At 41.3% G+C, this 23,993-nt stretch overlaps 1 protein-coding gene across 1 annotated transcript in view; it reads right to left on the bottom strand.

Moving 5' to 3' along the window:
* Positions 1-23,993, bottom strand: part of BOC (BOC cell adhesion associated, oncogene regulated) — a 238,140-nt gene that overhangs the window by 165,392 nt on the left and 48,755 nt on the right. Inside the window, exon 2 of the mRNA XM_022551515.3 lies at positions 22,225-22,326. The gene's annotated coding sequence lies outside the window, so the exon portion shown is untranslated. The remainder of the gene's footprint in view (positions 1-22,224; positions 22,327-23,993) is intronic.

The following is a 23,993-nucleotide window of genomic DNA, read 5'->3' as shown; positions in this document are numbered from 1 at the left end:
TCTAAGATAACATCGATACGTGTAAGAAAACTAATAAACAGAAACCTCAATTAAATAGAGTTGGGAGACCAGAAGGAGGAGCTCTCATGCCCTGTGACTATAGCAGAGTCCAACAGGAAGAAGAAAAACTCCTTTTCTTTCCTGGCAAAGTCTCAGCCAATGAAAAGCCAAGCACCCTTGATTTACTACAGCCCTCCCAGCTTCCTTTTCCTTTGTATTAGAGCGCTCTCCTTCCTTTGCTGTGTGGGGACTGGCACATAGCTCACCATGGTTGTAGACTCGAAGTTGCAATTCTTTGCTGACCCTGAACAAACCCATTTTTTTGCTGGAGAAATAACTGGCAGTCTATTTGTTTTTGGTAACATTTTGGTGGCCTGTACAGGGACCAGAGTAGACCCCTGACAGCTTGGGAGCTGGTGAGTGAGCAGGTATGGTACCCACAATTGAGCCTACTGGGTTCACTGCTTTTTTCGCTGACCCTGGAATTTAAAGGTATGTCTTTCTTCTGGATCCAAGCTTATGCCCCTCTTTGCTTTTGAAGCTCTCCAGGCTTTGTTCAGGATCTATTTTAGGGTTTTGTCCTTTCTGATTAAGGCCTTGTCTGTATGCAAGTACTCGTTTGGCACTTGGTCTGATTTTGAGATCAGACTCTTTCAACTGAAACTAGCTGAGAAGCCCATTCCTTTGGAAAAGCAGCTATTTTGTGGGAACTGGCTAAGAAGTCTTCAGCCTGGTCCCTCCAGGACCAAGCTGTTCCCTTAGAACTGGCTGGTATTAGGCCTGCAGGCTGTTTCAGTTGCAAGTTGTTTGAATTGAGCTGTTTGAGCTGTAGGCTGTTTAAGCTGTTTGAAAACTGTTCTTTTACTCTAGAGAAAAACCTCTGAGAGATGGGGTCTCAGTTACCTAAATATTTTGAGGGTGTTCCCTCCAACCCAGGGATTCCAGCTGATTTTATGTTTAAAAACTGTGGTCTTTCTCATGCACATTTCTAACTAAATGGCTCAACCAAACTGAAGGCAGTTTAGAATATCAATAACCATTATAGGGAACTTTTGAAATTCCCAAACTTAATTTTCTTAAAACTGAATTGGACCACTATAGCTCTAAAATTTCCAGAACTGAATGAAATGCCTATTTTGATTGATATTCTGAACCTTCCAAATATTATCAGGAACCTAAAATTGCCTCTCTACAAATTAAGACTTTAACTGAGTCAAATTAAAGAAAGATCAAATGGCTTCTAAGGCCTCCTGCTCCTCTTCCTTGGTTTCTTTTTCTCAGGAAACGCCTCTGGCACCATCTTCTTCCTTTCTTTCTATGCTGCCTACGCCTCCTCTGTCCTCTCAGATTCCCTATACTAATTCTCTCACCAAACTTCCCTTTTCCTCTGAAACTCTCCCCACTCCCTTTTCCTCTGAACTTACAGAGCCTGTCCCTTTAAAACTAAGCCTTCTGAGGATCTAGAGGCTAAACTCTTACTTTCTTATATTCTCTGGACTAAAGCTGAACTGCGAGCCATAGTCCAAGATTTTCCCAAAATAACTTAAGATCCTTACAGATTTGTTGAGCTATTTAAATATAATGATTCAAACTTATCAACCTGGTTTCTCCTATTTACATCAGCTAGTTCATATGCTTGTCGGTGAAGGCCAGGCCCAGCATTCAATGAAAACCACTAATTGGGAAAATCCTGAAAGGTCTCTAGAAATTATAACCAGGAGACCAACCCACTACTTATTATATATCAGGCTTAGGCAATTGCTTGGTGACTTCATCAAGCAATTCCTAGGGCTTTTCCAAAGCTTGTTGATTGGAACAAAATTCAGGATTGCACACAATCTGAACCTGTTCATGACTATTACTATTGACTTCAGATTCTGGTCTTCCTTCAAATGTTGATTCTATCCAGGTAGCTTTTAACTTTAGGTTTATTACTGGGCTGAACTGAGACCTTTCCTTTCTAGTAAAAAGGACCAGGATGGAATGGGAAACTATATCTACTCCAGATTTAGTTAATCTGGCAAATAGCTTTCTCACACTCTAGATGAGCCACCTAAAAGGAAGGCCACAAAAATCATTAATCTTCAACTCTAGCAAATGAAGACTGCTAAATGAAACCAAAAGCCTTATATTTTCTGCTATTATTGTAAAGAGCATGGACATTGTAGAAGAGAGTGTTACAAATGTTAAGTGCTTCAGGCACCTTCAGGCTTCTAATCAGCCTCTCCAATGTCCTTCCAGTTATCAGTGACAGGGCTCTAAAGAACTACAGGGGCTCTTTCTAATCCTCCCTCTTCATTGGCTTAAAGAAACATATCTCCATATTGGGGATGAATCTCTTCCAGTCCTGACTGACACCAGAACCACACTCTTGGTACTCAACACCATTACTATAAAGCAGCCCCTGCCTCAAAGTACTAAAACGGTTTAAATCATGGGGATCTCTAATGAACCTCAAGAGGTTCCTGTTTCTGAACCTATTCCCTTTTGCTTAGGCCCTTGGAGAGCTGCATACCCTTTTCTCCTTCGTTCCTCTGTTCCTAACTGTTTATTAGGCTGAGACTTCTTAGAGAAGTGTCACACTGGAATTTCTTTCTCCCCAAAGGGGGAAGTAATTCTAGAATTTGACAGTAGTCATCAAAGTAACCAACCAGGTGAATTATATGACTCTTTGACATCTTTTATTTGTTCTGTCTCTTAGTACTAAAGCTGATTCTAGAACACAGATCATTTGTTCCTTTTGAATCAGCTATCACCAACTGATATGGGCAAAATCTCCAACTGATACTGGCAAAATTCATAGTGCACCGTCCATCATGATTCAAACAGATTCCTCAAACCCTCTTCCTAGAATTAATCAATATCCTATAAGTAAAAAAGCACTTCAAGGCATAAAGCCTATAATAGAGGATTACAAAGCTCAAGGCCTCATTATCCCTTGTACTAGTCCCTGTAATACTATTATTATTTTACCAGTGAGAAAACCCAAGGGCTGAGGGTTTAGATTGTGCAGGCCCTCTAGGCAATAAACAACATTGTTATCCCTCAACACCACGTTTTTTTGTTTTTTGGGGTTTTTTTGCCCACACTGCGCAGTGTGCAGAACTTCCCCAACCAGACATTGAACCTGTGCCGCCTGCATTGGAAGTGCAGAGTCTTAACCACTGGATCACTAGGGAAGTCCGACACCCTGTTGTTTTTAACCCTCATACTCTACTAACATCCATTCCCAAAGAAAGTAAATTCTTTACTGTAACTGATTTATGCAGTGCATTCCTTAGCATTCCAGCTAATGAAGCTAGCAGATACCTTTTTGCCTTCACTTGGGAAGAAAAACAATTCACCTGGACAGTAATTCTTCACTGTTCTATTGAGAGTCCTTTCTACTTCTCACAAACCCTGAAGGCTGATCTGGATGACATAAAGTTCCCTAGATGTTCTACTTTGTTGCAATATGTGGATGATTTGCTTCTTTGCTCTCCTTCTCAAGCTTCCTCACAGGAAGACAGCATCCACTTGCTAAAGCTTTTGGCCCTAAAGGGACATAAGGTCGCCTAAGAAAAACTGCAGTTTTCCCAAATCCAGGTTTGATATTTAGGGCATCTGATATCAGAACAAGGGCTACACCTAGATCCAGATAGGCTTCATGGCGTCCTAAGTTTCCCCAAACCCCAAACTAAGTACCAACTGCAAGGTTTTCTTGGGCTAGTTGGTTATTGCTGAAATTGGATTCCAAATTTCTCTGCTATGGCCAAAGCTCTGTATGTTTTACTAAACAGTAACAACCCCAACCCAATTTTATGGGAAGAATTGGACAACATAGTTTGTAAGGCCTTGAAGGAGAGTTTGATGAACCCACCTGCCCTTGGGCATCCCAATTATTAGGTTCCCTTTTTCCTTTTTCAAAAGGAAAAAGGAAGGAATGCCCTTGTATATGAAAAGGAAAGGAATGCCCTTGGGACACTCACTGCAAAACATGGAGACCACCACTGATCCACAGGGTTTTATAGCCAGCAACTGGACCCTGTGGCATGGGGATACACCCCTTACCTTAGAGCCATTTTGGCCACTGCCCTTTTGGTTAAAGCCACTGAGAAAATTTTTGTGGGATCCCCTTAAACTATTTTTCTACCTTATGCAGTAGAAATTCTCCAGAATTCTCATCAACCTCAATATTTATCAGTCAGCTGCCTCACCTTCTATGAAGTCCTTTTGTTAACTGCTCCTCACATAACTCTTTTATGTTGTAACAACCTTAACTCTGCTACTCTTCTCCCCTCTGTCACCAATGAAGTCACTTAAGACTGCTTAATGCTCACAGACCACCTCCTGACTCCTCATGATGACCTACAGGAAATGCCTTTGGGTAATGCTGAACATGCTGCACTGATGGTTCTTACTTAAGAGGTGATGCTGGCAAATACTGTGCTGCATATGCTATTGCAACTCCTTTTGATGTTGTTCAGGCAGCATCTTTACCTATGGCCACCTCAGTCCAACGGGCTGAATTAGATGCTTTTACTTGGGCTTGTACTTTCGTCAAGGACAGAACTACCAATATTGATACTGAGAGTAGATATGATTTTAGAGTAGCTCATGATTTTTGGAATGTACTGGAAGTTTCCAGTGGAAATTAAATTAAAATGGCCCCAATGTTCAGGAATTACTGAATGAAATACTTTTACCTGCTGCTTCAACCATTACTAAGATTACAGGGAATTCTAAACTTGAATCACTGGAACCTGATGCAAATCACCTTGCTGATATTTCTACAAGGAATTCTGTTCTTTTTTTTTTTTTTGAATTTTATTTTATTTACTTTTTATACAGCAGGTTCTTATTAGTCATCCATTTTACACACATCAGTGTATACATGTCAATCAAAATCTCCCAATTCATCACACCACCACCACCACCACACCCCCACTGCTTTCCCCCCTTGGTGTCCATACGTTTGTTCTCTACATCTGTGTCTCTATTTCCGCCCTGCAGACCGGTTCATCTGTACCATTTTTCTAGGTTTCACATACATGCATTAATATATGATATTTGTTTTTCTCTTTCGGACTTACTTCACTCTGTATCACAGTCTCTAGATTCATCCACGTCTCTAAAATGACCCAATTTCGTTCCTTTATATGGCTGAGTAATATTCCATTGCATATGTACCACATCTTCTTTATCCATTCATCTGTTAATGGGCATTTAGGTTGCTTCCATGACCTGGCTATTGTAAATATTACAGCAATGAACATTGGGGTGCATGTGTCTTTTTGAATTATGGTTTTCTCTGGGATATGCCCAGTAGTGGGATTGCTGGGTCATATGGTAATTCTATTTTCAGATTTTTAAGGAACCTTCATACTGTTCTCCATAGTGGCTGTATCAATTTACATTCCCACCAACAGTGCAAGAAGGTTCCCTTTTCTCCACACCCTCTCCAGCATTTGTTGTTTGTAGATTTTCTGATGATGCCCATTCTAACTGGTGTGAGGTGATACCTCATTGTAGTTTTGATTTGCATTTCTCTAATAATTACTGATGTTGAGCAGCTTTTCATGTGCCTCTTGGCCATCTGTATCTCTTCTTTGGAGAAATGTCTGTTTAGGTCTTCTGCCCATTTTCTGATTGGGTTGTTTTTTTTTTAATATTGAGCTGCATGAGTTTATATATTTTCAAGATTAATCCTTTGTCCATTGATTCGGTGGCAAATATTTTCTCCCATTCTGAGGGTTGTCTTTTTAGCTTGTTTGTAGTTTCTTTTGCTTTGCAAAAGCTTTAAAGTTTCATTAGGTCCCATTTGTTTATTTTTGTTTTTATTTTCATTACTCTAGGAGGTGGATCAAAAAAAGATCTTGCTGTGGTTTATGTCAAAGAGTGTTCTTCCTATGTTTTCCTCTAAGAGTTTTACAGTGTCTGGTCTTACATTTAGGTCTTTAATCCATTTTGAGTTTATTTTTGTGTAAGGTGTTAGGGAGTGTTCTAATTTCATTCTTGTACATGTAGCTGTCCAGTTTTCCCAGCACCACTTATGAAGAGACTGTCTTTTCTCCATTGTATATCCTTGCCTCCTTTGTTATAGATTAGTTCACCACAGGTGGGTGGGTTTATCTCTGGGATTTCTATCCTGTTCCATTGATCTATATTTCTGTTTTTGTGCCAGTACCATATTATCTTGAATACTGTAGCTTTGTAGTATAGTCTGAAATCAGGGAGTCTGATTCCTGCAGCTCCGTTTTTTTCTCTCAAGGCTGCTTTGACTATTCAGGGTCTTTTGTGTCTCCATACAAATTTTAAGATTTTTTTGTTCTAGTTCTGTAAAAAATGCCATTGGTAATTTGATAGGGATTGCATTAAATCTGTAGATTGCTTTGGGGAGTATAGTCATTTTCACAATATTGATTCTTCCAATCCAAGAACTTGGAATATCTCTCCATCTGTTGGTATCATCTTTAATTTCTTTCAACAGTGTCTTATAGTTTTCTGCATACAGGTCTTTTGTCTCCCTAGGTAGGTTTGTTCCTAGGCATTTTATTCTTTTTGTTGCAGTGGTAAATGGGAGTGTTTCCTTAATTTCCCTTGCAAATTTTTCATCATTAGTGTATAGGAATGCAAGAGATTTCTGTGCATTAATTTTGTATCCTGCAACTTTACCAAATTCATTGATTAGCTCTAGTAGTTTTCTGGTGGCATCTTTAGGATTCTCTATGTATATTATCATGTCATCTGCAAACAATGACAGTTTTACTTCTTCTTTTCCAATTTGTATTCTTTTTATTTCTTTTTCTTCTCTGATTGCCATGGCTAGGACTTCCAAAATTTGTTGAATAACAGTGGTGAGAGTGGACATCCTTGTCTTGTTCCTGATCTTAGAGGAAATGCTTCCAGTTTTTCACCATTGAGAATGATATTTGCTGTGGGTTTGTCGTATATGGCCTTTATTATGTTGAGGTAGGTTCCCTCTATGCCCACTTTCTGGAGAGTTTTTATCATAAATAGGTGTTGGATTTTGTCAAAAGCTTTCTCTGCATCTATTGAGATATCATATGGTTTTTATTCTTCAATTTGTTAATATGGTGTATCACATTGATTGATTTGTGTATATTGAAGAATCCTTGCATCCCTGGGATAAATCCCACTTGATCATGGTGTATGATCCTTTTAATGTGTTGCTTGATTCTGTTTGCTAGTATTTTGTTGAGGAGTTTTGTATCTATATTCATGAGTGATATTGGTGTGTAAGTTTCTTTTTGTGTAGTATCTTTGTCTGGGCTCTTTGATGGGGCTAATGGCAGACTCTGGGTGGGCTCACGCCAAGGAGTACTTCCCAGGACTTCTGCTGCCAGTGTCCTTGTCCTCACAGTGAGACACAGCCACCCCTTGCCTCTGCAGGAGACCCTCCAACACTAGCAGGTAGGTCTGGTTCAGTCTCCTATGTGGTCACTGCTCCTTCCCGTGGGTCCTAATGAGCACACTAGTTTGTGTGTGCCCTCCAAGAGTGGAGTCTCTGTTTCCCCCAGTCCTGTCAAAGTCCTGCAAGCAAATCCCGCTAGGCTTCAACGTCTGATTCTCTAGGAATTCCTCCTCCAGTTGCCGGACCCCCAGATTGGGAAGCCTGACGTGTGGCTCAGAACCTTCACTCCAGTGGGTGGACTTCTGTGGTATAAGTGTTCTCCAGTTTGTGAGTCACCCACCCAGCAGTTATGGGATTTGATTTTATTGTGATTGCGCCCCTCCTACCATATCATTGTGGCTTCTCCTTTGTCTTTGGATGTGGGGTATCTTTTTTGGTGAGTTCCAGTGTCTGCCTGTCGATGATTGTTCAGCAATTATTTGTGATTGTGGTGTTCTTGTAAGGGAGTGAGAGCATGTCCTTCTACTCTGCCATCTTGAACCAATCTCAGGAATTCTGTTCTTAGAGAGACCCACAGCAGCCAAACCTCTGCCATGGTCCAAAGGGATATTTCCCCAAATGATAACTTAGAAAAACTGCCTAGAGAAGACTAAGAGTTGGCCTCAGATAGGGAAAAACAAGATTGTTAATTTAGCAATTGATGGTTTGATAAAAAGAGAAAGTTCTGGTTTGGACAAAATAACAACCCAGTCCTACTGGAGACTTTAAATTCTCACTCCTTACCACTGAACATGCACTAAGCCATTGGTCTACTGATAAAATGATAGCCTTCACGAATACATATTGGTGGGTAAACATTAACAAGGCTGCAGAAGGTGCCTACCTCACTTGTCCCACTTGTCCAAAGTATAACCCAGGGAAGCCTGTTCATACTGGTTCCAAACATTTTAAACTGCCTAATGAACAAGTTTATTTGTATGGCAAATGGGTTTCATACAACTTCCTTCATCTCATGGATGTAAGTAAGTTTTACCATGGTCAGTATGTTTCCACACTGTTCTGAAGCCTTCCCTTGTACATAGGCTATTGTTTTTTCTGTGGCCAAAGTCCTTTTGGAAAACATTATCCCTACCTGGCAAACTCCTCTTGAACTTTATAATGATCGAAGCACCTATTTTATTGATCAGGTACTTTGACAAGTCTATGTTAATTTTCAGTAAATACCGCAAATAAGTGAAAAATGCAATGAAAATAGAAACAGCTTTCCTTTCTTAATATAATTATATATTTTTTTCAACCCAAAGCAGCATTAATGGGCAAACACTAGAAACATTCCCTCTCAATTCTGAAATAAGAGAAAGGTGTCCACAATTATCACTATTACTTAACATTGTTCTGGCTCTGGCCAATACACTTAACAAAATAAGGAAAATAGAATTTGCATCAGTTTGCTAGGGCTGCCATAAAAATATACCATGGACTGGGTGGCTTAAACAACATATTTATTTTCTCACAGTTCTGGAGGTTACACATCTAAGATCAAGGTACAGTAGGGTCAGGTCCTAGTGAGGTCTCTCTTCCTGACTTGCAGATGGCTGATTTCTCATTGTCCTCGCATGGTGAAGAGAGAAAGAGAGAGATCTCTGGTGTCTCTTCTGATAAGACACTAATCCTATCGGATCTGGGCTCTCCCAACCCTTATGACTTCATTTAACCTGAATTATTTCCTTAGAGGCCCCCTGTCGAAATACAGCCACACTGGGGGTTAGGGGCTTCAACATACAAATTTTTGGAGGACACATTCAGTCCACAAGAGAGGCATACACAATGGAAAGAAGGAGATAAAATTATCATTGTTGAGTCACAATATGGTTATATACCCCCAAAACTTAAGTGACTGTTACAAATAATGTGAGAATTCACTGATGTGGTGAGATACAAACTGGGTACAAAAATCAAAGCTATATAATAGCAACCACTCAGAAGAGATACAAGGAAAGATCCCATTGAAAACAGCAGCAATAAAAATAAAAACATCAAGGGATGAACTTAAGAAGAAATGTGTGAGCTTTTTATGAAGAAAATATCCAATTGCTACTAAGGCTGGAAATGAACCCTTTATCAAATGAAAGGCATCTGTGAAGAGACTCAACATCATAAAGATATCTATTCTCCCTAAGTCAACCTATACATTTAATGCAATTCCAATAAAAATTCCTACATGATGTTTCTTTGGGACAAAAGTTGATCCTAAAGTTCATATAGAAAGAAAAGTAAGAATAGAAGAATGGTGAAAAACAGAGCAATGAGCAGGTCTGGGTGGTGAGAAGGCAGAAAGACAGGCCCTCTCATATCGCTGGGGTTACAGATTCTAAGAAGGGCAGTTTTGCAATACTTATTAAACTTACAAATGCACATATCCTTTAACCCAGCAATTCTGCTTCTAGGAATTTATCCTTCATACATATGCTCCTATGTGAAAAATGACATATGAACAAGGTTATTCATAGCAGAATTGTTTCTGGATTGATAGGGAATGATTGCCAAGATACTCAGCTAAGTAAAAAAAAAAAAAAAAAAGAAGAAGCAGGGTGCTTTTGTATGAAGTATGCTATGATTTGTGTAAAAACAAAGAAAAATAAAGAATGTATAAATACACATATATACATACATACAGATGCATATATACGTTTAACTGCTTGTATATGCCTATAATGTCTCTGGAAATATTTATCAGAAAATAGTAGCATTAGGTGCTTCCAAAGAGAACTGTGTGGCTGGGAGAAGGGGTAAGAGAAACATTTTTACCCTTTCGGATCATTGGAATTTTGAATCACATGAATGTGTTTATTTAAAAACTTAAATTAAATAATTGAAAAAGTAATTTATTTCTGATTTTTAAAAATATCATGGAATTGAATGAGCCTTACCAAGAAATATAGCAATAATAGTTTTTATTTTTCTAAATCATGTATTCCAAATTTCCTCTCAGTCATGAGAGAGAGATTGTAAAAAATAAATAAATAAAGGGCGTGAAGAACCACAAGAGAACAGAGAGATTGTAGAGGATGAAACTAGGAGTTAGGAGCTTAGGAACCTCTCCAGAAGAAGAGAGAATCAGAGAAAGCTGGCGAAACAGGAAGAAGTACAGACAGTTGGTAAGTTTTCAGGTAAGGATAGTCAGGTGAAACATTCTTGCAACACTTTGCTGTCCATGGAGACATGGGCTTCACAGCACACTATCTTGTTCCACTGGCCTTTGAAATTATTGTGTGTAAATAAAAAGTTTATTTTTCCGTTGAAAACTACGGGTTTTCTCCTGTGTGAAAGGAATTAAGAAAGGTCAGAGAAATTCACTTAGGAACCTAATGTCCCTTTGATATTCAAAAGCAGTCTGATTGCTTCATCTTTGCTCTTTGAGAGTTTAGGTTAGCTTACTTAATAGTATCAGGAGGCTATATTTGAAAGCAGTGTTTTATTTCACCTTTTTGAGCTTCCCTAAACCACGAACAAATCTAATTTATGATATTAAACATGATTTTGCCATTATTTCTAATTTTTCAACTAAAAGCATCAAACTCTTAGAGGAGGGGCCATTCAGAAATCAGAGTGCAGCAGCAGCTCAGTGAGGAAAAGGTTATATATCTGGATACAGTATTTTGGCTTGAACAATTCCAACTCATAGAATGCTAGTGTAAGGCAGAAGGAAGTGAAGTTGGGGCCCAATCAAGTTCTGAAGATTCCCATCTCTGGTTTATAAAGTAATACGAGTTTAATCTTTCCGGAGACACAATTACCTCTATTGCCACCTGCTGGTAAACTTATGTCTCACTTAATTCAGTTAGTGGCTTCCCCACCCCTAATGAAGCACTTTTTGGAATACAGAGATAGATTTGCAACAAAAGAACTTTTGCTGCTTCAGAGTGGAGAGGATGGGTCACAAGTCAAGTGCCTGGGTACACAGGACAGCAAATATCAAAGACTCCACTGATATGAGGAGTTAGTTTCCTCTGGCACTATCTCCTGCCCTCCCAATTCTTTAAGTTTGTCAACTCTCTTGAGTTCATCTAAATACAGTAGCCCCCCGCACCCCCAAAGAGACCAGTTTTCAAAGACACTCAGTGATTTTAAGCCGTAATTTTAAAAGTTTTTTAATACAACACATATGCAGGCACTTGCCTCACTTTGGTCCTGGGGTTGAAGTCAACGTTGACAGAGACTCCTTCATTTATTCTACACGCAGACCTTCTCTTGCTCCTCCCACTCAAATACTTCACCCTTCTGCTCCTTCAAAACCTACATTTCAGGGACTTCCCTGGTGGCCCAGTGGTTAAGACTTCATCTTCCAATGCAGGGGATGCAGGTTCAATCCCTGGTCAGGGAGCTAAGAGCCCACATGCCTCATAGCCAAAAATCCAAAATATAAAGCAGAAGCAATATTGTAACAAATTCAATAAAGACTTTAAAAATGGTCCACATCAAAAAAAAATCTTAAAAAAACCCCCAAAACCCCTACATTTCATACTCAATACCTATATGCTTAGGCACAGGGAACTCATACACAGCATGGTTAACACAAGCGTCAATGAACAGCTTGCACATTTTCTGATGTTTGTGGTAGCATAAAATCCTCACTTTATCTGGAATCTTAATAAGTAGAAGAAAACATATGACCATTTTCCTCCTATGGTACCACCTCATGACACTAACTGATCATAATGTTTCTTCCCCCCAAAGTACTGTAAAATTCTGAAGTAGCTTTTGTTTACCCACTCACTTAGTGAAGGGCATTGGGGTTGTTTCAAGTTTTTGGTGATTATGACTACAGTGGCTATAAACATGCATGTACACATTTTCATGTGAAAATAAATTTTCATTTCACTAGGGTGAATATCCAGGAGCAGAATTGCTGGGTCATATGGTTTGTGCATGTTTAACTTTTAAAAAAACTGGCAAACCTTTTTGCTTTCTCACCTGCAATGCCTAGAGTTCGAGTTGCTCTGCATCCTTGTCAGCACATGGCATTGTCAGTGCTTTTTTTTTAGCCATTATAATAATAAGTGGTAACTCATCTGGTTTTAATCAGCATTTCCTTAATGATTAGTGCTGTTTGACATCTTTTTATGTGCTCACTTGTCATCCAAATAGTCTCTTTGGTGAAATGCCTGTTCAATTATCTTACCCAATTTTTTTTCCATTGGGTTATTTGTTTTCTGTTGTGTTTTAAGAGTTCTGATATATTCTGGATATGTCTTTTGATGAAGTAGTTCTTGAATCATCAAAAAAAAAACATTTAGGGTCTTTTAGTGTAAGCCTATTTTATTCTATTCACTTCTTGATGATTTACATATGCCGTGCACAGTCAAGTCTATAAACTAAACTTTTCCATTAACCAAAACTGTGGGTGTCTTGAATGATGAGGTACTCTCTCAGGAGGCCCAGAGGGAAATCTGGTGAGCTGCCCAAATGGGACTCAAGAAAGGGCCATTTACCTTGGTGAATTCAGCAAGGTCCAGGGTTTAGTCTTAAGTTTTGGGGTTTTTTTTTTATTTTAAAAAATTAATTAATTAATTTTTGGCTGCGTTGGGTCTTCGTTGCTGCACATGGGCTTTCTCTAGTTGCGGCGAGCGGGGGCTACTCTTCATTGCGGTGTGCAGGGCTCTCACTGCGGTGGTTTCTCTTGTTGCAGAACATAGGCTCTATAGCGCAGGCTCAGTAGTTGTGGTGCATGGACTTAGCTGCTCCAAGGCACGTGGGGTCTTCCCAGACCAGGGCTTGAACCCGTGTCCTCTGCATTGGCTGGTGGATTCTTAACCACTGCGCCAGCAGGGAAGTCCCTAGTCTTAAGCTTTGAAGATTCAGAAACGTGATTTGGCCAGTGGCCTAAGAGCAGATTCCACTTCAGGACACATTCATGCTAGCAGAGCTCTAAATAGACTAACGTGCAAGGCCAGGGTGGCAGCTAACTCACCAAGGTAGCCTTCTTCTCCTATGGACTTACATGATGGTTGTAGGCTTCTTTGGTGAGCTTGGAATTGGAATAAGGAAAACTTAGCCATATCAATGGCTGTGATGGCCTTTCCACTGGGCCATGGCGAAAAAAATAAGCATAGTTTAATTTTCTTAATTGGTTCAATTTAAAGAGCTATCTTTTATTCTGAGGCTATGTTTTCCACAACTTTGACACAGTCCATATGAATTTATTTCCTTCACACAGAGTGATGGCTTGTTGGCCTAGCAGACACTCAGAAAGTGAAGAGCTGTTCTCTGCTCTAACATCACCCTTATCTCTTGAATTTCTGAGACCTTGGGAGGTACTTCCCAATCTGACCCCTAGCTTCCAATTTCATTTCAATACACTTCCCCATGTGATTACTCTCCAGATGAACCAGTCTGCTTGCGACTCTCAGTGTGCTATACCTTTTTCTTTGCCTCTGGAGATTTGCTGTTCAATTCCTAGACCACCTCTTCCCTCTCCACCTTTCTTCGTCTGAGCCAGCAGTGAACATTTACTTCTCTGGATTCCTACAGCACCTATCTTCATTATCGTTCCTAAGGCATTTATCCTACATTATCGCTCACGGTGGGTGACTTGTACGCTTTAGTGGATGATCAGATAGTACCCCCATCAGATGGTAAGCTTCTGAAGGGAGAGGAATAAAGGCCCATCTTTTAGAAATAATAGCATGTCTCACAGCAAACACACAGTGCTTCTCACAGTAGGTGCTCAATGAAGGTTTGTCAAATGAATGAAGAAAGAAATAAATATATGAGACATGGTATATTTAAATTCTTGCAACATAACTCCTCTTTTCACCCACAGTTACCTAAGTATTTTGATACTTGAGTGCCCCCTTACACACACCTCCTATATAAATATACATATCGAGGGCTCCCTCGGGCTATCTCCTCAGATGTGTGGGTCTGTGAGTGTGGCCTGTGCATCTGCATGCCCAGGGAGATGGAAAAACAAGCAGGCACTTCCCAACTGGGGCAGTCATTTGCAGCTCCTCCCATTATTACTGGCTGAATCTCCTTATTTAAAACAAACAGAGCTGGAAGCAGCAATTCAAGTGGTGGCTATTAGCAAGTTCAGTTAACAAAACACAGACCTAGTCTTTAAACATATAAAATAGCAAATGCTGAAAGTCCACTCCTGACCTGTAGCATCTTTGCAGCCACAGCCTCCCCTACCATCTCCCTTTAGGACCCTTAGGGGTCATGTGTTCTTACCACATGGAGGCTGTTTTCAGATTTTAATGCTGAGAGCACTTTCCTTAATCTCAAAGAGACTTTTCTCTCCTTTCTTTTCTTCCTGTCCCACAGGGCAACCACTCCCCGCAAAGGTAGTCCAGCTACCATTTTCCACCCAGTCTGTGTCTAGTTAAGGAAGTTTCTGAGGGTTACAGAGAAGGCAGTCCTGAAGTTCAGATCACAGGGATGAGAGGGCTATGGTAGAGCCAGCAAAGATGACCAAAGGAGGAAATTGGAACATGACCCAGCCCACATTAGGGAGAAGTGGTTCATTTCCTGTTTCTGATGTCCACTGAGTGGTCCTGTAACCTGAGCTGCTCAAGTGTGGGCCTATCCAGGCATAAGCCAAGGGAAGGAAGTATAGTTAAACTCCTTTAATCTGTGATGCTTGTGAATCATCACTGTGGTCATCATCATGGACACCAAGCCTCACTGTGCTGCAGATAGAAAAGGGATGGAAAACAGAAGAGAATTTATGGCGACCACAGGCCACAGCCTGGCAGTGTTTTTGTTTGGGTTTTTTAAATAAGATCTACCAGCTTATTTGTCGTCCTTTACCTCTTTCTCTTAAAAAGTGGAGTGCATTAAAATACTGGTTACATAAATATTCTGATGTTTTGATTATTTAATACCCACTTTATAGGTTTAGATAAAAGGAGATACTTTAGTTAAAACTATTTTGCATGGCGCCAGACATACAGAAATAGTCAACAAATGGCAACTATAATTATCAGTCCCTGAATTCTTATAACCAAAGATTTTATTATATTAACTTGAAATGACTACTGAATTCATTCTTGGCCTCTTAAAAAATAACATTACAAACTGTTGCAGTATGATCTCAACTATAAAATGAAAATGAAATATAGAGAAAAGATCTGAAGGAACTATACTAAAAGACTTAACAGTGATTGACTCTGGGTGATAGAGTCATGGATAATTTTTCCTGCTTCTTTGCACTTTGCACTACTTTCCAGACTTTCTATGATGATCATTTATTACTGTGATTATGTGGGAAAATACCGACTAAAAATTTTTTTTTTAATGAGATTACATTGTTTATTTAGTAAAGGTTGTTTTCAACCTAATTCATCTTTCAGAGGCTTTGCTATTTTTCACCTGTGTGACCTTGGGTAAGTTACTTAACCTTTTAAATCTTAGTCTCCTCTCCTGTAAAATGAGGACAATAAGTATGTACTTCCTTCACAGGTCTGTGTGACAATTAAAAGAAAACAGGGAAATCACCTAGCACAGAGCCTGATGGATGCAGGTACTCAATAGTTAGTAATCTAAAACTCTGAAGTACCATCTCCGCTTTCTTAGAGTATAAGCATCTTTAGGAGCCAATCTGGATGAGTACTGAAAATAGAGTGACTCCATTTACTTATTGCCACTGTCAGAGTCTGCCCACTGCACAATTTCTTGCTTTTTTTTCAACTGTGCCTGAGGATTGCCTGACCCAAATTTCAGAAGATTAATGCAGTCCTAAGGGCAATTATTTGAGTGTAAATAATGGAATGATGTGGTTAAACAAAGGCACATGTGCTTTGGATTTGGAAAGACCAGAGTTTAAATTTTCCTAATTACTAACCGTGTGATCTCAGGCAAGGGACTTATGTTTTTGGAGACTTGATTTCCTCATATTTGGTAATCCTAGCTAACATCCATCGAGCCCTTATTACACGCCAAGCCCTGGGCTCAGCACTTTACATACATTATCTCATCTAATTAACACAGCATCTTGGTGACATGCAGTTATTATTCCCATTTTACAGATGAACAAGTGGTAAAGTAAGTTGCCTGAGGACATGCAGATGGTTGCTGGTAGAGTCTGGATTTTAATCCAGGCAGTCTGACACCAGAGCCCATGCTCTTACCCACTCTGCTGTAAAGGCTCCCATTCATAAAATGGGGATCCAAATCTGAGCTGATGGGTCTATTACAATGATTAAATGGAATAATATTTGTAAGGTGTCTATGTATAGTAGGCTCTCAATAAATATCTAAGATTAGAGTAGACATGTTAACCTTAGGAGATATTTAGGAGTGCTATATACATAGAACCCCCAAGCACTGTATGTTGGGAAATGGTGTATCCACTGTATCACACCACTGACTTCTCCATGCGTGTTATTTGTTGTTATTTGGGCACATCTCTCCCACACTCCTTTTCTTGACACTTAGTAGAGCATCTCAAGGAAAAGGCAAAAAATTTTAAATATCCTTCAGATTTGCTACATGATATCTTTTCGACATTGCACTGATATTTGCTTATTATTCCAATCCTAACACTAACAATAATGGTTCTTACTTATGGAGGACTTGTCAGTTACCAGGCACTGGGCTAAGGGATTTACATAATTTCTCTCAGTGTATCCCAACAATAAACTTAGGAGTTAAGCATTATTAGTCCCATTTTTCAGATGAGGAAAGAGAGACACAGAAGAGTTAAGAAATTTGCCCAAGTTCACATGGGCAGTAAGTGGTGAAAGCAGGATGCAAACCCAGCTCTGTCTGATTTTGAAAACTCCGCATTTGATCATCTCATTACTCTAGTCCCCCCCACCTCCCTTATCTCCACTGTGTGTGTGTGTGTGTGTGTGTGTGTGTGTGTAACTATATGGCTGGAGAGTGGCATGAAAGGTCACCCTGGAATCAGACTACTCCAAGAACCTAGTGGGAATTGTGCTTTTCCTACTTTCCTTTGAGGCTGAGGAGGCAGAATTCACTATGATGAGGTCGAAATTGCCCAGTGGCCTAGCATCTTAGGGTTTGGGTCAGCACCTATCAAATCTACTACACACCACTGTGGTAGTCACTAGTACTATTTGCCAAATATTTCATTTTCCTCAATTCTGTCACAGAGGAAGATTAAACTTCTTGGATTCTTATGGTTGAATTGGGTATTGTGACTAGTTATATCGCCTTTGAATTTTGTGCAGAAGTGACATGTAACTCTTCCTGGCTGGGGCCTGGAGCCTGTTTCTGAGACTTTCCAGACCATTCTTTTATCTTTGGCACAATCACCAGTAACGCTCAAGATGGTAGCTGCTCCATCAGCTTGGGATTCTAAGTGACTACAAAAGCAAAGATCCCTGCTGACTTGTGATGCATATGTGACTTGAGTGAAAACTAAATCTTTGTTGTTTTAAGCCACTAAGATTTTGGAGTTGTTTGTTACTATAGCATAACCTAGTCTATCCTGACTGATACAACCACACAGCAAAGTGCAGATGATAAAAACAGTGCCTGGATGTCATTGTGGTTGTTGCCAACAGACTCTGCCCATGACTATCACCAGTGTGAGGAAAGAGAGGAAGACAGAGGGAGAGAGACAGAAAGAAAGTGGGCAGAGGGTGGAGAGAAAGAAAGGTGGGGGAGAGAGTGAGAGAGCAAGAGAGAGCACAGAACTTTTAGGAAGCTGTGCCTTTTACTTTGAAGAAACATCATCAAGGAACCATGAGGGCTGAGACTGACTTGCTCAGTATTTCCAGTGCTCACTAAGGTGACTGACACTAAATATTTGTCAAATTCATAATATCTTGGATTACCATTTTATGAACAATAGAATCTGTAGGGATGCCCGTTCTTGGAACATTTCACTTGGTTTTGGAACTTACTTTAGCTAAAATTAATACAACTCTCCTTGTCAGCTTTTTAAATGAGGCTAGTTTACTTCCTAGCTTTTTCTCATTCACTAGTCCATAGTTTCTAGCCCTGGGGGTCTCATGATACCAGGGTAGGTACATTTTAAAAAATTTACCATATCCCTGTGCTTTAAAAAGGAGTGTCGAAGCTCACTCACATTCAAATAAGAGTTTTCACTCTTTAACCTCTTTAAAGTAAGTAAATATATTGGCCCAAACTTGAGCTTACTCCGAAGATCCCTGTTCCTTTCATGGAGGGGTGCCCCTCTATGTGTGGGGACAGGTGGGGATGACTCATCCTGTGAAGCAGCGCCTCAGCCCTCAGGCGGGGAGAACAGTCAGACTCAGGCAGGGAGGAAAGAGCTGGAGGGCAGGGAGAAGGAGGAAGAAGGGGAGCGCAGCTTCCAGTGCAGAAAACCAGCCTTGTGCTTGCAGGAAGGATTTCAAGGGTGGATGCCTCTCCAGGCAATTCCAGATGTTCCTTGTCCTTCTTGCCTGTTATTATCCCATAACTTATTCCAGGAACCACTTGCCAGAAAGCCAGCGTTCCTGCCTTCACTAGACTGTGAGTTCCTGGAGTGCACGCACCATGTCTTGTTCATCTTTTATGCATCCTACGCCCACACTCCGTGCCGTGAAGCTTGGAGGTTACTAGTAGATGTTTGCTAAGTGAGTGAGACTTCAGGAGCTGGGACCATCCTGAAAGCTACAACCAATAAACTGATCCAGAGAGAGGACAATTAAACTTCAGCCCCCTGTCCTGCTTGAGGGCCCAGGTCACACATACTTACTTGCAGCTGCTTTTTCATCTCTTATTTGATTCCTCTGCTGTACAAAAAGTTGCTGTTAAGGGACTCAGCCATCTCTCATCTCAATTCTTTCTGCGCTGTGTGGGAAGAATGCCTAGAGCCAGCTTCACTGAAGAGGTCAAGGCGAATGCCTAAGTCAGAGAAGGGATGGTAGAAGGACTACATGAACTCAGTGTCCATCTCTGGACACTGTGACTCAGGAGCTGTGACTCAGGAGCTGTAACTTGGGGAGAATTTGCTCCTACCAACAGATCACAGGACTAGAAGACATTGTAGGGCCTAGAGACCACAATAAGGTGTGTTCTAAGACCTTGGAAATATAGTTCCCTGTAAGAGTGAAACTACTAAGATCCATACACAATGGATGTGTTTAGCCACCTGTGGAAGTAAATCACGATATCATCCCTAAATATGTGAGTCAAAAGCTTAGGAATACCTAAGATACCAATCAAGGTGAACTAGGAGAAAATTCAGGGAAGCAGGTAGTAGGACAGTACTCAGAACCCAACCAACTGAGTGCACGCTGTTTGAAGAACCCCTCTGAACAGAACACATCTCTCTGGGAAGTAGAGTGGGGAGAGGAAAACGATCAGCTTTAAGAGTCAAGGAAAAGCAAGTTTGCAGAGGCACTATCCTGGACAGAGGTTTTCCTGGCCCCTGACCTTGTGAGAGTGCCTAAAGCTTCTTCAAGGAGAGACGCTTCTGAAACTCAACTTACATCCTTCATTCTGAAGGAATGATCTGATCAGGCCAAAGGGAATAACTAGTACTCTTATCAGTTGTATTTATCAGGGTTAATTAACAAATTGGCAACATGTGTGCGCACGTGCGTGCGCGTGTGCGTGCATGCGTGTGTGTGTGTGTGTGTGTGTGTGTGTGTGTAATATCTGGATGCACACAGCCTTGGAGTTTCAGCTTTTGGGGGTGGGGAATGCTATTCTAATGATGTCAGGAGAGTCAGGATTCAGAACGTGAAAGGATGGTGATGAGTCTCTGAGGTCAAGGCCATCTGTGGACCTTCTCTGCATCCCTATGTGTCATAGGCTGAGCTGCCCATTTTCAGGTGCAGCAGAAGACACTTTTCAAAGACAATGGCCATCCCTTTGCTTCCTGGCATGACTGTACTTTTATCCAATGTGCTCAATTTTTTTTTTTTTTTTTGCGGTATGCAGGCCACTCACTGTTGTGGCCTCTCCCGTTGCGGAGCACAGCCTCTGGACGCGCAGGCTCAGTGGCCATGGCTCACGGGCCCAGCCACTCCGCGGCATGTGGGATCTTCCCGGACCGGGGCACCAACCCGTGTTCCCTGTATCGGCAGGCGGACTCTCAACCACTGCGTCACCAGGGAAGCCCTCAAATTTTTTTTTTTTTTGGTACGCGGGCCTCTCACTGTTGTGGCCTCTCCCGTTGCGGAGCACAGGCTCCGGACGCTCAGGCTCAGCGGCCATGGCTCACGGGTCCAGCCGCTCCGCGGCATGTGGGATCTTCCCGGACCGGGGCACCAACCCGTGTCCCCTGCATCGGCAGGCGGACTCTCAACCACTGCGCCACCAGGGAAGCCCCCTCAAATTTTTTTGACTATGGCAAAAAGCCCCATGGCTCACTTACCCCATCATCTACCACATGAAGCTCCATCCTTCCCCACAAAAGACATACTTTAACCCTTTCAAGGCTCACAAGTCCCTTCCTGCCTGCTGTGAGCCTTAGACCACCCTTTGAGGGTCACTGTCTCAGACGCAAGCCACCTTCTATTGGAGTTTTATGGCAGAAGGGTATGTCCCTTTCTTGGTAGTCTGTTCGACTCTGCCAACATATACACTGTGCCCACCATGTGCCACTAGTGCAAAACACCTCTAATCCCTTCTAATAATAGATGCAACCAAAGCAGGAAGTAACTTTGTATATGGGGGCAGGGAGGTCAACTATAGGGCTCGCAGGTCTGCAGAGGCTAAGTCCTCACCTAGGAAGAGAGTTGAGTGGGAAGATGAGACTTGTGATATGAAGAGGCCTGGAGGTTTCTGGAAAATTTACACTCACACCACTGAGAGTGGGAGGAGAGCTCTTAGGAAGCAACAGGGCCACCAGAAGTTCTTTTTCCACAAAGAGCTTCAAAATAGTTTTACAACTGCAACAGCTTCCTTTGTTTTGCTCACAAGCCTGGCTAAGAGTCTTGACTGCTTCTGTGATAGTGGAGAAGAGAGGTCTGAAGGGGCCAGACTCAACCTATGAGCAGACCCTCCATGGAGAGTTGGAGAGGAGTGCTACATGGAGGCTCTTTGGCCCCCAAAGTTCCCCGTTCTGGGGATATACCTGAAATTGTCCAATTATCAAGAAGTCAAACCTGGACTGGAAACTATTGATGAAGTGGGGAAATGGGTTTGCTCCGAGAGATACTACTCAGGGGAAACATCAAAGTGTAGGGCAAAGATCAAGGACATCTTGATGGAATGATAAGGGCCACCGAATTCACAGGTAAAAACAAACCACTAGTAGGGAGAGGAGCACAGAAAAGGAAAATGGCTGAACCCACGAGAAACATCTCCATGGTTTTTCCTACAATCAGTTGTGGCCACAGGTATCATATTTTAAAAAAAGAAACCACGTCTGTCACCTACTGGTCATAACTCAACAATAATTTTTAACCTCACATCCCTCACCTATTCCTTGTGGAAAAATAACTGAACACAATAAGCTAAATTCCTTGCTTGCAGAATTCTTTTCATTTTTATACTAGACTTTCAGGCAAAAATATTTGCCCCAAAGTTATTTAGCAAATATCTTAGTTGAAGACCCCACAAAAGACTGCTCCAGCTGCTTTTTAAAGACAATGCCTATAAGCTGAAATGCAACTTATCCATACCAATGTATGCAAACTTAGACTTGCCTTCAGAAAGATGCAACTTATGATAGCACGGGGCAGCAGAAGGTCAAATGAAGAAAAACATATGAGTACAAAACAAAACAAAAACAAGTGATTATTTAATTTTGTGGGTCATCCTAACAATATAATCTCCCAGATACTTTCAGCAGCTGACAAAGACAGAGTGTGGCGTTTAGATTAGCATGGAGAGGGGTAGCATCACGTCCTTATTTCCCCAACCAGGAAAGATACTCGTTGTTGTGTGGCATCCTAATTGCCCGTCCTCTTTCTGGGACTTACCTGTGGAAGGGTGATAGCACTCTGCTCATTCTCACCACCATCCATTCAAAGTCAAGGATCATGTCTGGTGAGGAAGCTGGCCCAGGTGACTGCAGCAGCATACTGTAGACATAATAGGCAGCCATAAGAAACAGAACTTCAGCTTTCCCACTTATAAAATGGGACTATGCATAATCCCAACCTACTTCACTAGAAAGGTGTCGGAATATTTTTTAAAATGCCTAGCTAGAGGTTCTGTGGAAAGGCACAAAGTATTGTTACCGCCATAATGTGTTAAGAAACGTAAATTACTTCAGGACCCTAAAAGGTTTCATGCAGAAGTCCATGCAACAGTTTCATTTTGAACCTCATCAAAGTGCTCCTTGGTTTTTAAGTGTAAAAAGGATCTTAATTTTATAAAATTAAACTACAAGTGCTCCTACAACCTGGTCTAAAAGGTAGAGTTAAAATGAGGTTCTTATATCAGCTATCACCTAACTCCTCAGGTGCCGTGTCTTTGCCTCTTTGTCTTCCCCTTTCCTTCTGGAAACCTGTAATCCCACAGTGTGTGTGTGTGTGTGTGTGTGTGTGTGTGTGTGTGTGTGTATGCGCGCGCGCGTGCGCATGTGCACTGGGGGAGCTGGTGGGCTCAGGTCTCAGGGAGAACACAGAAGCTGTGCCTGGATTGCCAAATAAGGCTTTGATTTCCTTTGTTCCTACTGCTGGAGCCTCCTTGGCAGATTAAGTCTGAGGCTTCTCCCAGGTTTTGTTGGTCCGTGAATGGAACCTCTTCAGTGCTCACTGGAGTGCAATACCATTGATACTTCTTCTGCCTGCTTCCCTTCCTCTCCCAGCCCAGCTGAGCTGATGGATTAATCCTGCTGTTTACTTGGAAGGCTCACAGGCAGAAATGCAAGCTGAGGTAGAAGACAAAGACCAGGGCTGGAAGGGACCATGGAGACCTTCTTTCTAGAGTCTAAACTCCTCGCTTTGCTTAATTGGACTTGATTGAGGCCCAGGGCAGACCAGTTAGGGGCCTGCCCCAAGTTCCACAGCAGCAGGTTAGGTAGAGTCTTAACTTCCAAGGCTTTCCAGCCTTCTCACCACAGGCACTTGTCAGAGGGAAGCCTGAAAGAGCTCTGCTGCTCTCGCTATAGAACAATACACTGGATCCACACACAGAACAATAGCACCCTATCTACACACATCCTTCACATTCTTACAGCAATTGAGGGATCTGGTGACTAAAATCATGAATCTTTGTTGGGAGAAATGAAGGGGGTCTAGAGTACTGTCTAATAAGAGTCAGAAAGCTGCCTTGTTTGCTAGTGATTTGTCTGTAATTTTTGTTTTCCTGCCATATCCCTCAGTCTCACATACACGCCCCACATCCTTGAGTCTGGAGATTATCTATCTCTGGAGTCCTTCTCAGAGACTGGCTTCTGACAATTTTCCTCTTTAGAAACAATACTTTACAGCATTATTACTTCCTGACACATTATATGTTTATTTGTTTGACTGTCTCCTGTCACTAAAACGTAAGCAATCCTTAGGGCAAGGACTTTGTTTTGTTCACAGATGTATCTCTCTCCAGCACCTGTAATGCTGTCTACATCATATTAAGCACTCAAAAAATTTTTTTGTGGAATGAATGAATAAAGGAATAAATGAAAACTACCTTCCTATGCACAACACTGGAGAGGAAAAACAAAGTGTCCCCTTGGCTAGTAGGGGAGGGAACAGACTTGCACCTTCTTTCGTTTTTTTTTTTTTTTTATAGATTTACTTAT

This window comes from Delphinapterus leucas, chromosome 4, assembly GCF_059928025.1.
Source record: "Delphinapterus leucas isolate spDelLeu-1000000601 "Yukka" chromosome 4, BTC_Dleu_Yukka2, whole genome shotgun sequence".
In the NCBI taxonomy this organism is placed as follows: domain Eukaryota; kingdom Metazoa; phylum Chordata; class Mammalia; order Artiodactyla; family Monodontidae; genus Delphinapterus; species Delphinapterus leucas.
Note: the sequence above shows the minus strand (reverse complement) of the source record. Positions and strands in the feature narration are given on the sequence as shown.